General features: G+C 52.1%; 12 non-coding genes and 9 pseudogenes across 12 annotated transcripts; all 21 read right to left on the minus strand.

Annotated features, from left to right (window-relative positions):
* Positions 1–482: 482 nt before the first annotated feature.
* LOC138244235 (5S ribosomal RNA) lies at positions 483–601 on the minus strand. Its single transcript, XR_011192848.1, has one exon. It is a non-coding gene; the product is annotated as a 5S ribosomal RNA (ribosomal RNA).
* A 537-nt stretch (positions 602–1,138) lies between these two features.
* Positions 1,139–1,257, minus strand: LOC138244236 (5S ribosomal RNA). The gene has a single exon (XR_011192849.1). It is a non-coding gene; the product is annotated as a 5S ribosomal RNA (ribosomal RNA).
* Positions 1,258–1,794: 537 nt separating this feature from the next.
* LOC138217967 (5S ribosomal RNA) lies at positions 1,795–1,913 on the minus strand. The gene has a single exon (XR_011181458.1). It is a non-coding gene; the product is annotated as a 5S ribosomal RNA (ribosomal RNA).
* Positions 1,914–2,450: 537 nt separating this feature from the next.
* On the minus strand, positions 2,451–2,569 carry LOC138218650 (5S ribosomal RNA; annotated as a pseudogene).
* Positions 2,570–3,105: 536 nt separating this feature from the next.
* LOC138244237 (5S ribosomal RNA) lies at positions 3,106–3,224 on the minus strand. Its single transcript, XR_011192850.1, has one exon. It is a non-coding gene; the product is annotated as a 5S ribosomal RNA (ribosomal RNA).
* Positions 3,225–3,762: 538 nt separating this feature from the next.
* On the minus strand, positions 3,763–3,871 carry LOC138219176 (5S ribosomal RNA; annotated as a pseudogene).
* Positions 3,872–4,408: 537 nt separating this feature from the next.
* On the minus strand, positions 4,409–4,527 carry LOC138218520 (5S ribosomal RNA; annotated as a pseudogene).
* A 537-nt stretch (positions 4,528–5,064) lies between these two features.
* On the minus strand, positions 5,065–5,183 carry LOC138217495 (5S ribosomal RNA). Its single transcript, XR_011181207.1, has one exon. It is a non-coding gene; the product is annotated as a 5S ribosomal RNA (ribosomal RNA).
* A 537-nt stretch (positions 5,184–5,720) lies between these two features.
* On the minus strand, positions 5,721–5,839 carry LOC138218574 (5S ribosomal RNA; annotated as a pseudogene).
* A 537-nt stretch (positions 5,840–6,376) lies between these two features.
* Positions 6,377–6,495, minus strand: LOC138217496 (5S ribosomal RNA). Its single transcript, XR_011181208.1, has one exon. It is a non-coding gene; the product is annotated as a 5S ribosomal RNA (ribosomal RNA).
* A 537-nt stretch (positions 6,496–7,032) lies between these two features.
* On the minus strand, positions 7,033–7,151 carry LOC138216774 (5S ribosomal RNA). The gene has a single exon (XR_011180486.1). It is a non-coding gene; the product is annotated as a 5S ribosomal RNA (ribosomal RNA).
* A 537-nt stretch (positions 7,152–7,688) lies between these two features.
* On the minus strand, positions 7,689–7,806 carry LOC138218710 (5S ribosomal RNA; annotated as a pseudogene).
* A 537-nt stretch (positions 7,807–8,343) lies between these two features.
* Positions 8,344–8,462, minus strand: LOC138216785 (5S ribosomal RNA). The gene has a single exon (XR_011180497.1). It is a non-coding gene; the product is annotated as a 5S ribosomal RNA (ribosomal RNA).
* Positions 8,463–8,999: 537 nt separating this feature from the next.
* On the minus strand, positions 9,000–9,118 carry LOC138216797 (5S ribosomal RNA). The gene has a single exon (XR_011180509.1). It is a non-coding gene; the product is annotated as a 5S ribosomal RNA (ribosomal RNA).
* Positions 9,119–9,655: 537 nt separating this feature from the next.
* LOC138218711 (5S ribosomal RNA) lies at positions 9,656–9,773 on the minus strand (annotated as a pseudogene).
* A 537-nt stretch (positions 9,774–10,310) lies between these two features.
* Positions 10,311–10,429, minus strand: LOC138216808 (5S ribosomal RNA). The gene has a single exon (XR_011180520.1). It is a non-coding gene; the product is annotated as a 5S ribosomal RNA (ribosomal RNA).
* A 537-nt stretch (positions 10,430–10,966) lies between these two features.
* LOC138218746 (5S ribosomal RNA) lies at positions 10,967–11,084 on the minus strand (annotated as a pseudogene).
* A 537-nt stretch (positions 11,085–11,621) lies between these two features.
* On the minus strand, positions 11,622–11,740 carry LOC138216819 (5S ribosomal RNA). Its single transcript, XR_011180531.1, has one exon. It is a non-coding gene; the product is annotated as a 5S ribosomal RNA (ribosomal RNA).
* A 537-nt stretch (positions 11,741–12,277) lies between these two features.
* LOC138218273 (5S ribosomal RNA) lies at positions 12,278–12,396 on the minus strand (annotated as a pseudogene).
* A 537-nt stretch (positions 12,397–12,933) lies between these two features.
* On the minus strand, positions 12,934–13,052 carry LOC138216281 (5S ribosomal RNA). The gene has a single exon (XR_011179992.1). It is a non-coding gene; the product is annotated as a 5S ribosomal RNA (ribosomal RNA).
* Positions 13,053–13,589: 537 nt separating this feature from the next.
* Positions 13,590–13,708, minus strand: LOC138218187 (5S ribosomal RNA; annotated as a pseudogene).
* Between the last annotated feature and the right edge of the window lie 13 nt (positions 13,709–13,721).

Here is a 13,721-nt window from a genome sequence, read left to right on the forward strand (position 1 = left end):
TTACGACGCTGCTTTTTTTCCCTTGCGTTTTTCACTTCTTCCCACGTTCTCTCTCTTCACTGCCTTCGTCCCCGCTCTATTTCACTTCAGCCTTTCACTCTTGCTTCCTTCCAATGAGGACGGAGCTGCGGGAGAAAGGGCGCTATAGAGGATCGCTGTGGAGAGCTGCTGCTGTGCTTTGACATCTGAGCTCTGTGGAAAACGATCTCAATACAATTCTGAAAAACGCGACTCTCCGAACGCCAGCCGAACAAGTCTCCACAGCCGAAGCGCTGTGTCTCTTTTCAGCTGGCGATAAATCTTTCCTCGATCCTTTGCGGACTTGTTAAACTGTTCCTGATCAGAATAAAAAACGCTCACGCTAATACACAAGCACCCGTGTCTCGCCAAAGCTGACAAATAAACAGACGGACAAGCCGCACTGCACGTGTGAACAGGGGAATGAGCGAGCGAGCGGGGATAGGGCGCCTCCTGCGCTTAAAAGCTTACAGCACCTGGTATTCCCAGGCGGTCTCCCATCCAAGTACTAACCAGGCCCATCCCTGTTTAGCTTCCGAGATCAGACGAGATCAGGCGTGCTCAAGGGGGTGTGGCCGTAAGCGAGAGCAAGGCTCGCTGGCACCCTTCTTATTGAGAGGACAGCTCCGTCACCTCTTTTACGACGCTGCTTTTTTTCCCTTGCGTTTTTCTCTTCTTCCCACGTTCTCTCTCTTCACTGCCTTCGTCCCCGCTCTATTTCACTTCAGCCTTTCACTCTTGCTTCCTTCCAATGAGGACGGAGCTGCGGGAGAAAGGGCGCTATAGAAAATCGCTGTGGAGAGCTGCTGCTGTGCTTTGACATCTGAGCTCTGTGGAAAACGATCTCAATACAATTCTGAAAAACGCGACTCTCCGAACGCCAGCCGAACAAGTCTCCACAGCCGAAGCGCTGTGTCTCTTTTCAGCTGGCGATAAACCTTTCCTCGATCCTTTGCTGACTTGTAAAACTGTTCCTGATCAGAATAAAAAACGCTCACGCTAATACACAAGCACCCGTGTCTCGCCAAAGCTGACAAATAAACAGACGGACAAGCTGCACTGCACGTGTGAACAGGGGAATGAGCGAGCGAGCGGGGATAAGGCGCCTCCTGCGCTTAAAAGCTTACAGCACCTGGTATTCCCAGGCGGTCTCCCATCCAAGTACTAACCAGGCCCATCCCTGTTTAGCTTCCGAGATCAGACGAGATCAGGCGTGCTCAAGGGGGTGTGGCCGTAAGCGAGAGCAAGGCTCGCTGGCACCCTTCTTATTGAGAGGACAGCTCCGTCACCTCTTTTACGACGCTGCTTTTTTTCCCTTGCGTTTTTCTCTTCTTCCCACGTTCTCTCTCTTCACTGCCTTCATCCCCGCTCTATTTCACTTCAGCCTTTCACTCTTGCTTCCTTCCAATGAGGACGGAGCTGCGGGAGAAAGGGCGCTATAGAGGATCGCTGTGGAGAGCTGCTGCTGTGCTTTGACATCTGAGCTCTGTTGAAAACGATCTCAATACAATTCTGAAAAAGTTGACTCTCCGAACGCCAGCCGAACAAGTCTCCACAGCCGAAGCGCTGTGTCTCTTTTTAGCTGGCGATAAACCTTTCCTCGATCCTTTGCGGACTTGTTAAACTGTTCCTGATCAGAATAAAAAACGCTCATGCTAATACACAAGCACCCGTGTCCCGCCAAAGCTGACAAATAAACAGACGGACAAGCCGCACTGCACGTGTGAACAGGGGAATGAGCGAGCGAGCGGGGATAGGGCGCCTCCTGCGCTTAAAAGCTTACAGCACCTGGTATTCCCAGGCGGTCTCCCATCCAGGTACTAACCAGGCCCATCCCTGTTTAGCTTCCGAGATCAGACGAGATCAGGTGTGCTCAAGGGGGTGTGGCTGTAAGCGAGAGCAAGGCTCGCTGGCACCCTTCTTATTGAGAGGACAGCTCCGTCACCTCTTTTACGACGCTGCTTTTTTTCCCTTGCGTTTTTCTCTTCTTCCCACGTTCTCTCTCTTCACTGCCTTCGTCCCCGCTCTATTTCACTTCAGCCTTTCACTCTTGCTTCCTTCCAATGAGGACGGAGCTGCGGGAGAAAGGGCGCTATAGAGGATCGCTGTGGAGAGCTGCTGCTGTGCTTTGACATCTGAGCTCTGTGGAAAACGATCTCAATACAATTCTGAAAAACGCGACTCTCCGAACGCCAGCCGAACAAGTCTCCACAGCCGAAGCGCTGTGTCTCTTTTCAGCTGGCGATAAACCTTTCCTCGATCCTTTGCGGACTTGTAAAACTGTTCCTGATCAGAATAAAAAACGCTCACGCTAATACACAAGCACCCGTGTCTCGCCAAAGCTGACAAATAAACAGACGGACAAGCCGCACTGCACGTGTGAACAGGGGAATGAGCGAGCGAGCGGGGATAGGGCGCCTCCTGCGCTTAAAAGCTTACAGCATCTGGTATTCCCAGGCGGTCTCCCATCCAAGTACTAACCAGGCCCATCCCTATTTAGCTTTCGAGATCAGACGAGATCAGGCGTGCTCAAGGGGGTGTGGCCGCAAGCAAGAGCAAGGTTCGCTGGCACCCTTCTTATTGAGAGGACAGCTCCATCACCTCTTTTACAACGCTGCTTTTTTTCCCTTGCGTTTTTCTCTTCTTCCCACGTTCTCTCTCTTCACTGCCTTCGTCCCCGCTCTATTTCACTTCAGCCTTTCACTCTTGCTTCCTTCCAATGAGGACGGAGCTGCGGGAGAAAGGGCGCTATAGAGGATCGCTGTGGAGAGCTGCTGCTGTGCTTTGACATCTGAGTTCTGTGGAAAACGATCTCAATACAATTCTGAAAAACGCGACTCTCCGAACGCCAGCCGAACAATCTCCACAGCCGAAGCGCTGTGTCTCTTTTCAGCTGGCGATAAACCTTTCTTCGATCCTTTGCGGACTTGTAAAACTGTTCCTGATCAGAATAAAAAACGCTCACGCTAATACACAAGCACCCGTGTCTCGCCAAAGCTGACAAATAAACAGACGGACAAGCCGCACTGCACGTGTGAACAGGGGAATGAGCGAGCGAGCGGGCATAGGGCGCCTCCTGCGCTTAAAAGCTTACAGCACCTGGTATTCCCAGGCGGTCTCCCATCCAAGTACTAACCAGGCCCATCCCTGTTTAGCTTCCGAGATCAGACGAGATCAGGCGTGCTCAAGGGGGTGTGGCCGTAAGCAAAAGCAAGGCTCGCTGGCACCCTTCTTATTGAGAGGACAGCTCCGTCACCTCTTTTATGACGCTGCTCTTTTTCTCTTGCGTTTTTCTCTTCTTCCCACGTTCTCTCTCTTCACTGCCTTCGTCCCCGCTCTATTTCACTTCAGCCTTTCACTCTTGCTTCCTTCCAATGAGGACGGAGCTGCGGGAGAAAGGGCGCTATAGAGGATCGCTGTGGAGAGCTGCTGCTGTGCTTTGACATCTGAGCTCTGTGGAAAACGATCTCAATACAATTCTGAAAAACGCGACTCTCCGAACGCCAGCCGAACAAGTCTCCACAGCCGAAGCGCTGTGTCTCTTTTCAGCTGGCGATAAACCTTTCCTCGATTCTTTGCGGACTTGTTAAACTGTTCCTGATCAGAACAAAAAAACGCTCACGCTAATACACAAGCACCCGTGTCTCGCCAAAGCTGACAAATAAAAAGACGGACAAGCCGCACTGCACGTGTGAACAGGGGAATGAGCGAGCGAGCGGGGATAGGGCGCCTCCTGCGCTTAAAAGCTTACAGCACCTGGTATTCCCAGGCGGTCTCCCATCCAAGTACTAACCAGGCTCATACCTGTTTAGCTTCCGAGATCAGGCGTGCTCAAGGTGGTGTGGCCGTAAGCAAGAGCAAGGCTCGCTGGCACCCTTCTTATTGAGAGGACAGCTCCGTCACCTCTTTTACGACGCTGCTTTTTTTCCCTTGCGTTTTTCTCTTCTTCCCACGTTCTCTCTCTTCACTGCCTTCGTCCCCGCTCTATTTCACTTCAGCCTTTCACTCTTGCTTCCTTCCAATGAGGACGGAGCTGCGGGAGAAAGGGCGCTATAGAGGATCGCTGTGGAGAGCTGCTGCTGTGCTTTGACATCTGAGCTCTGTGGAAAACGATCTCAATACAATTCTGAAAAACGCGACTCTCCGAACGCCAGCCGAACAAGTCTCCACAGCCGAAGCGCTGTGTCTCTTTTCAGCTGGCGATAAACCTTTCCTCGATCCTTTGCGGACTTGTAAAACTGTTCCTGATCAGAATAAAAAACGCTCACGCTAATACACAAGCACCCGTGTCTCGCCAAAGCTGACAAATAAACAGACGGACAAGCTGCACTGCACGTGTGAACAGGGGAATGAGCGAGCGAGCAGGGATAGGGCGCCTCCTGCGCTTAAAGGCTTACAGCACCTGGCATTCCCAGGCGGTCTCCCATCCAAGTACTAACCAGGCCCATCCCTTTTTAGCTTCCGAGATCAGACGAGATCAGGCGTGCTCAAGGGGTTGTGGCCGTAAGCGAGAGCAAGGCTCGCTTGCACCCTTCTTATTGAGAGGACAGCTCCGTCACCTCTTTTACGACGCTGCTTTTTTTCACTTGCGTTTTTCTCTTCTTCCCACGTTCTCTCTCTTCACTGCCTTCATCCCCGCTCTATTTCACTTCAGCCTTTCACTCTTGCTTCCTTCCAATGAGGACGGAGCTGCGGGAGAAAGGGCGCTATAGAGGATCGCTGTGGAGAGCTGCTGCTGTGCTTTGACATCTGAGCTCTGATGAAAACTATCTCAATACAATTCTGAAAAACGCGACTCTCCGAACGCCAGCCGAACAAGTCTCCACAGCCGAAGCGCTGTGTCTCTTTTCAGCTGGCGATAAACCTTTCCTCGATCCTTTGCGGACTTGTTAAACTGTTCCTGATCAGAATAAAAAACGCTCACGCTAATACACAAGCACCCGTGTCTCGCTAAAGCTGACAAATAAACAGACGGACAAGCCGCACTGCACGTGTGAACAGGGGAATGAGCGAGCGAGCGGGGATAGGGCGCCTCCTGCGCTTAAAAGCTTACAGCACCTGGTATTCCCAGGCGGTCTCCCATCCAAGTACTAACCAGGCCCATCCCTGTTTAGCTTCCGAGATCAGACGAGATCAGGCGTGCTCAAGGGGTTGTGGCCGTAAGCGAGAGCAAGGCTCGCTGGCACCCTTCTTATTGAGAGGACAGCTCCGTCACCTCTTTTACGACGCTGCTCTTTTTCCCTTGCGTTTTTCTCTTCTTCCCACGTTCTCTCTCTTCACTGCCTTCGTCCCCGCTCTATTTCACTTCAGCCTTTCACTCTTGCTTCCTTCCAATGAGGACAGAGCTGCGGGAGAAAGGGCGCTATAGAGGATCGCTGTGGAGAGCTGCTGCTGTGCATTGACATCTGAGCTCTGTGGAAAACGATCTCAATACAATTCTGAAAAACGCGACTCTCCGAACGCCAGCCGAACAAGTCTCCACAGCCGAAGCGCTGTGTCTCTTTTCAGCTGGCGATAAACCTTTCCTCGATCCTTTGCGGACTTGTAAAACTGTTCCTGATCAGAATAAAAAACGCTCACGCTAATACACAAGCACCCGTGTCTCGCCAAAGCTGACAAATAAACAGACGGACAAGCTGCACTGCACGTGTGAACAGGGGAATGAGCGAGCGAGCAGGGATAGGGCGCCTCCTGCGCTTAAAAGCTTACAGCACCTGGCATTCCCAGGCGGTCTCCCATCCAAGTACTAACCAGGCCCATCCCTTTTTAGCTTCCGAGATCAGACGAGATCAGGCGTGCTCAAGGGGTTGTGGCCGTAAGCGAGAGCAAGGCTCGCTTGCACCCTTCTTATTGAGAGGACAGCTCCGTCACCTCTTTTACGACGCTGCTTTTTTTCACTTGCGTTTTTCTCTTCTTCCCACGTTCTCTCTCTTCACTGCCTTCATCCCCGCTCTATTTCACTTCAGCCTTTCACTCTTGCTTCCTTCCAATGAGGACGGAGCTGCGGGAGAAAGGGCGCTATAGAGGATCGCTGTGGAGAGCTGCTGCTGTGCTTTGACATCTGAGCTCTGATGAAAACTATCTCAATACAATTCTGAAAAACGCGACTCTCCGAACGCCAGCCGAACAAGTCTCCACAGCCGAAGCGCTGTGTCTCTTTTCAGCTGGCGATAAACCTTTCCTCGATCCTTTGCGGACTTGTTAAACTGTTCCTGATCAGAATAAAAAACGCTCACGCTAATACACAAGCACCCGTGTCTCGCTAAAGCTGACAAATAAACAGACGGACAAGCCGCACTGCACGTGTGAACAGGGGAATGAGCGAGCGAGCGGGGATAGGGCGCCTCCTGCGCTTAAAAGCTTACAGCACCTGGTATTCCCAGGCGGTCTCCCATCCAAGTACTAACCAGGCCCATCCCTGTTTAGCTTCCGAGATCAGACGAGATCAGGCGTGCTCAAGGGGTTGTGGCCGTAAGCGAGAGCAAGGCTCGCTGGCACCCTTCTTATTGAGAGGACAGCTCCGTCACCTCTTTTACGACGCTGCTCTTTTTCCCTTGCGTTTTTCTCTTCTTCCCACGTTCTCTCTCTTCACTGCCTTCGTCCCCGCTCTATTTCACTTCAGCCTTTCACTCTTGCTTCCTTCCAATGAGGACAGAGCTGCGGGAGAAAGGGCGCTATAGAGGATCGCTGTGGAGAGCTGCTGCTGTGCATTGACATCTGAGCTCTGTGGAAAACGATCTCAATACAATTCTGAAAAACGCGACCCTCCGAACGCCAGCCGAACAAGTCTCCACAGCCGAAGCGCTGTGTCTCTTTTCAGCTGGCGATAAACCTTTCTTCGATCCTTTGCGGACTTGTAAAACTGTTCCTGATCAGAATAAAAAACGCTCACGCTAATACACAAGCACCCGTGTCTCGCCAAAGCTGACAAATAAACAGACGGACAAGCCGCACTGCACGTGTGAACAGGGGAATGAGCGAGCGAGCGGGGATAGGGCGCCTCCTGCGCTTAAAAGCTTACAGCACCTGGTATTCCCAGGCGGTCTCCCATCCAAGTACTAACCAGGCCCATCCCTGTTTAGCTTCCGAGATCAGATGAGATCAGGCGTGCTCAAGGGGGTGTGGCCGTAAGCGAGAGCAAGGCTCGCTGGCACCCTTCTTATTGAGAGGACAGCTCCGTCACCTCTTTTACGACGCTGCTTTTTTTCCCTTGCGTTTTTCTCTTCTTCCCACGTTCTCTCTCTTCACTGCCTTCGTCCCCGCTCTATTTCACTTCAGCCTTTCACTCTTGCTTCCTTCCAATGAGGACGGAGCTGCGGGAGAAAGGGCGCTATAGAGGATCGCTGTGGAGAGCTGCTGCTGTGCTTTGACATCTGAGCTCTGTGGAAAACGATCTCAATACAATTCTGAAAAACGCGACTCTCCGAACGCCAGCCGAACAAGTCTCCACAGCCGAAGCGCTGTGTCTCTTTTCAGCTGGCGATAAACCTTTCCTCGATCCTTTGCGGACTTGTAAAACTGTTCCTGATCAGAATAAAAAACGCTCAAGCTAATACACAAGCACCCGTGTCTCGCCAAAGCTGACAAATAAACAGACGGACAAGCCGCACTGCACGTGTGAACAGGGGAATGAGCGAGCGAGCGGGGATAGGGCGCCTCCTGCGCTTAAAAGCTTACAGCACATGGTACTCCCAGGCGGTCTCCATCCAAGTACTAACCAGGCCCATCCCTGTTTAGCTTCCGAGATCAGACGAGATCAGGCGTGCTCAAGGGGGTGTGGCCGTAAGCGAGAGCAAGGCTCGCTGGCACCCTTCTTATTGAGAGGACAGCTCCGTCACCTCTTTTATGACGCTGCTCTTTTTCCCTTGCGTTTTTCTCTTCTTCCCACGTTCTCTCTCTTCACTGCCTTCGTCCCCGCTCTATTTCACTTCAGCCTTTCACTTTTGCTTCCTTCCAATGAGGACGGAGCTGCGGGAGAAAGGGCGCTATAGAGGATCGCTGTGGAGAGCTGCTGCTGTGTTTTGACATCTGAGCTCTGTGGAAAACGATCTCAAAACAATTCTGAAAAACGCGACTCTCCGAACGCCAGCTGAACAAGTCTCCACAGCTGAAGCGCTGTGTCTCTTTTCAGCTGGCGATAAACCTTTCCTCGATCCTTTGCGGACTTGTAAAACTGTTCCTGATCAGAATAAAAAACGCTCACGCTAATACACAAGCACCCGTGTCTCGCCAAAGCTGACAAATAAACAGACGGACAAGCCGCACTGCACGTGTGAACAGGGGAATGAGCGAGCGAGCGGGGATAGGGCGCCTCCTGCGCTTAAAAGCTTACAGCACCTGGTATTCCCAGGCGGTCTCCCATCCAAGTACTAACCAGGCCCATCCCTGTTTAGCTTCCGAGATCAGATGAGATCAGGCGTGCTCAAGGGGGTGTGGCCGTAAGCGAGAGCAAGGCTCGCTGGCACCCTTCTTATTGAGAGGACAGCTCCGTCACCTCTTTTACGACGCTGCTTTTTTTCCCTTGCGTTTTTCTCTTCTTCCCACGTTCTCTCTCTTCACTGCCTTCGTCCCCGCTCTATTTCACTTCAGCCTTTCACTCTTGCTTCCTTCCAATGAGGACGGAGCTGCGGGAGAAAGGGCGCTATAGAGGATCGCTGTGGAGAGCTGCTGCTGTGCTTTGACATCTGAGCTCTGTGGAAAACGATCTCAATACAATTCTGAAAAACGCGACTCTCCGAACGCCAGCCGAACAAGTCTCCACAGCCGAAGCGCTGTGTCTCTTTTCAGCTGGCGATAAACCTTTCCTCGATCCTTTGCGGACTTGTTAAACTGTTCCTGATCAGAATAAAAAACGCTCACGCTAATACACAAGCACCCGTGTCTCGCCAAAGCTGACAAATAAACAGACGGACAAGCCGCACTGCACGTGTGAACAGGGGAATGAGCGAGCGAGCGGGGATAGGGCGCCTCCTGCGCTTAAAAGCTTACAGCACCTGGTATTCCCAGGCGGTCTCCCATCCAAGTACTAACCAGGCCCATCCCTGTTTAGCTTCCGAGATCAGATGAGATCAGGCGTGCTCAAGGGGGTGTGGCCGTAAGCGAGAGCAAGGCTCGCTGGCACCCTTCTTATTGAGAGGACAGCTCCGTCACCTCTTTTACGACGCTGCTTTTTTTCCCTTGCGTTTTTCTCTTCTTCCCACGTTCTCTCTCTTCACTGCCTTCGTCCCCGCTCTATTTCACTTCAGCCTTTCACTCTTGCTTCCTTCCAATGAGGACGGAGCTGCGGGAGAAAGGGCGCTATAGAGGATCGCTGTGGAGAGCTGCTGCTGTGCTTTGACATCTGAGCTCTGTGGAAAACGATCTCAATACAATTCTGAAAAACGCGACTCTCCGAACGCCAGCCGAACAAGTCTCCACAGCCGAAGCGCTGTGTCTCTTTTCAGCTGGCGATAAACCTTTCCTCGATCCTTTGCGGACTTGTAAAACTGTTCCTGATCAGAATAAAAAACGCTCAAGCTAATACACAAGCACCCGTGTCTCGCCAAAGCTGACAAATAAACAGACGGACAAGCCGCACTGCACGTGTGAACAGGGGAATGAGCGAGCGAGCGGGGATAGGGCGCCTCCTGCGCTTAAAAGCTTACAGCACATGGTACTCCCAGGCGGTCTCCATCCAAGTACTAACCAGGCCCATCCCTGTTTAGCTTCCGAGATCAGACGAGATCAGGCGTGCTCAAGGGGGTGTGGCCGTAAGCGAGAGCAAGGCTCGCTGGCACCCTTCTTATTGAGAGGACAGCTCCGTCACCTCTTTTATGACGCTGCTCTTTTTCCCTTGCGTTTTTCTCTTCTTCCCACGTTCTCTCTCTTCACTGCCTTCGTCCCCGCTCTATTTCACTTCAGCCTTTCACTTTTGCTTCCTTCCAATGAGGACGGAGCTGCGGGAGAAAGGGCGCTATAGAGGATCGCTGTGGAGAGCTGCTGCTGTGTTTTGACATCTGAGCTCTGTGGAAAACGATCTCAAAACAATTCTGAAAAACGCGACTCTCCGAACGCCAGCTGAACAAGTCTCCACAGCTGAAGCGCTGTGTCTCTTTTCAGCTGGCGATAAACCTTTCCTCGATCCTTTGCGGACTTGTAAAACTGTTCCTGATCAGAATAAAAAACGCTCACGCTAATACACAAGCACCCGTGTCTCGCCAAAGCTGACAAATAAACAGACGGACAAGCCGCACTGCACGTGTGAACAGGGGAATGAGCGAGCGAGCGGGGATAGGGCGCCTCCTGCGCTTAAAAGCTTACAGCACCTGGTATTCCCAGGCGGTCTCCCATCCAAGTACTAACCAGGCCCATCCCTGTTTAGCTTCCGAGATCAGATGAGATCAGGCGTGCTCAAGGGGGTGTGGCCGTAAGCGAGAGCAAGGCTCGCTGGCACCCTTCTTATTGAGAGGACAGCTCCGTCACCTCTTTTACGACGCTGCTTTTTTTCCCTTGCGTTTTTCTCTTCTTCCCACGTTCTCTCTCTTCACTGCCTTCGTCCCCGCTCTATTTCACTTCAGCCTTTCACTCTTGCTTCCTTCCAATGAGGACGGAGCTGCGGGAGAAAGGGCGCTATAGAGGATCGCTGTGGAGAGCTGCTGCTGTGCTTTGACATCTGAGCTCTGTGGAAAACGATCTCAATACAATTCTGAAAAACGCGACTCTCCGAACGCCAGCCGAACAAGTCTCCACAGCCGAAGCGCTGTGTCTCTTTTCAGCTGGCGATAAACCTTTCCTCGATCCTTTGCGGACTTGTAAAACTGTTCCTGATCAGAATAAAAAACGCTCAAGCTAATACACAAGCACCCGTGTCTCGCCAAAGCTGACAAATAAACAGACGGACAAGCCGCACTGCACGTGTGAACAGGGGAATGAGCGAGCGAGCGGGGATAGGGCGCCTCCTGCGCTTAAAAGCTTACAGCACATGGTACTCCCAGGCGGTCTCCATCCAAGTACTAACCAGGCCCATCCCTGTTTAGCTTCCGAGATCAGACGAGATCAGGCGTGCTCAAGGGGGTGTGGCTGTAAGCGAGAGCAAGGCTCGCTGGCACCCTTCTTATTGAGAGGACAGCTCCGTCACCTCTTTTATGACGCTGCTCTTTTTCCCTTGCGTTTTTCTCTTCTTTCCACGTTCTCTCTCTTCACTGCCTTCGTCCCCGCTCTATTTCACTTCAGCCTTTCACTTTTGCTTCCTTCCAATGAGGACGGAGCTGCGGGAGAAAGGGCGCTATAGAGGATCGCTGTGGAGAGCTGCTGCTGTGTTTTGACATCTGAGCTCTGTGGAAAACGATCTCAAAACAATTCTGAAAAACGCGACTCTCCGAACGCCAGCTGAACAAGTCTCCACAGCTGAAGCGCTGTGTCTCTTTTCAGCTGGCGATAAACCTTTCCTCGATCCTTTGCGGACTTGTAAAACTGTTCCTGATCAGAATAAAAAACGCTCACGCTAATACACAAGCACCCGTGTCTCGCCAAAGCTGACAAATAAACAGACGGACAAGCCGCACTGCACGTGTGAACAGGGGAATGAGCGAGCGAGCGGGGATAGGGCGCCTCCTGCGCTTAAAAGCTTACAGCACCTGGTATTCCCAGGCGGTCTCCCATCCAAGTACTAACCAGGCCCATCCCTGTTTAGCTTCCGAGATCAGATGAGATCAGGCGTGCTCAAGGGGGTGTGGCCGTAAGCGAGAGCAAGGCTCGCTGGCACCCTTCTTATTGAGAGGACAGCTCCGTCACCTCTTTTACGACGCTGCTTTTTTTCCCTTGCGTTTTTCTCTTCTTCCCACGTTCTCTCTCTTCACTGCCTTCGTCCCCGCTCTATTTCACTTCAGCCTTTCACTCTTGCTTCCTTCCAATGAGGACGGAGCTGCGGGAGAAAGGGCGCTATAGAGGATCGCTGTGGAGAGCTGCTGCTGTGCTTTGACATCTGAGCTCTGTGGAAAACGATCTCAATACAATTCTGAAAAACGCGACTCTCCGAACGCCAGCCGAACAAGTCTCCACAGCCGAAGCGCTGTGTCTCTTTTCAGCTGGCGATAAACCTTTCCTCGATCCTTTGCGGACTTGTAAAACTGTTCCTGATCAGAATAAAAAACACTCACGCTAATACACAAGCACCCGTGTCTCGCCAAAGCTGACAAATAAAGAGACGGACAAGCCGCACTGCACGTGTGAACAGGGGAATGAGCGAGCGAGCGGGGATAGGGCGCCTCCTGCGCTTAAAAGCTTACAGCACCTGGTATTCCCAGGCGGTCTCCCATCCAAGTACTAACCAGGCCCATCCCTGTTTAGCTTCCGAGATCAGACGAGATCAGGCATGCTCAACGTGCTGTGGCCGTAAGCGAGAGCAAGGCTCGCTGGCACCCTTCTTATTGAGAGGACAGCTCCGTCACCTCTTTTACGACGCTGCTTTTTTTCCCTTGCGTTTTTCTCTTCTTCCCACGTTCTCTCTCTTCACTGCCTTCGTCCCCGCTCTATTTCACTTCAGCCTTTCACTCTTGCTTCCTTCCAATGAGGACGGAGCTGCGGGAGATAGGGCACTATAGAGGATCGCTGTGGAGAGCTGCTGCTGTGCTTTGACATCTGAGCTCTGTGGAAAACGATCTCAATACAATTCTGAAAAACGCGACTCTCCGAACGCCAGCCGAACAAGTCTCCACAGCCGAAGCGCTGTGTCTCTTTTCAGCTGGCGATAAACCTTTCCTCGATCCTTTGCGGACTTGTAAAACTGTTCCTGATCAGAATAAAAAACGCTCACGCTAATACACAAGCACCCGTGTCTCGCCAAAGCTGACAAATAAACAGACGGACAAGCTGCACTGCACGTGTGAACAGGGGAATGAGCGAGCGAGCAGGGATAGGGCGCCTCCTGCGCTTAAAAGCTTACAGCACCTGGTATTCCCAGGCGGTCTCCCATCCAAGTACTAACCAGGCCCATCCCTGTTTAGCTTCCGAGATCAGACGAAATCAGGCGTGCTCAAGGGGGTGTGGCCGTAAGCAAGAGCAAGGCTCGCTGGCACCCTTCTTATTGAGAGGACAGCTCCGTCACCTCTTTTACGACGCTGCTTTTTTTCCCTTGCGTTTTTCTCTTCTTCCCACGTTCTCTCTCTTCACTGCCTTCATCCCCGCTCTATTTCACTTCAGCCTTTCACTCTTGCTTCCTTCCAATGAGGACGGAGCTGCGGGAGAAAGGGCGCTATAGAGGATCGCTGTGGAGAGCTGCTGCTGTGCTTTGACATCTGAGCTCTGTTGAAAACGATCTCAATACAATTCTGAAAAACGCGACTCTCCGAACGCCAGCCGAACAAGTCTCCACAGCCGAAGCGCTGTGTCTCTTTTCAGCTGGCGATAAACCTTTCCTCGATCCTTTGCGGACTTGTTAAACTGTTCATGATCAGAATAAAAAACGCTCACGCTAATACACAAGCACCCGTGTCTCGCCAAAGCTGACAAATAAACAGACGGACAAGCCGCACTGCACGTGTGAACAGGGGAATGAGCGAGCGAGCGGGGATAGGGCGCCTCCTGCGCTTAAAAGCTTACAGCACCTGGTATTCCCAGGCGGTCTCCCATCCAAGTATTAACCAGGCCCATCCCTGTTTAGCTTACGAGATCAGACGAGATCAGGCGTGCTCAAGGGGGTGTGGCCGTAAGCGAGAGCAAGGTTC

Source organism: Lepisosteus oculatus, chromosome 14 (assembly GCF_040954835.1).
Source record: "Lepisosteus oculatus isolate fLepOcu1 chromosome 14, fLepOcu1.hap2, whole genome shotgun sequence".
NCBI classification, from domain to species: domain Eukaryota; kingdom Metazoa; phylum Chordata; class Actinopteri; order Semionotiformes; family Lepisosteidae; genus Lepisosteus; species Lepisosteus oculatus.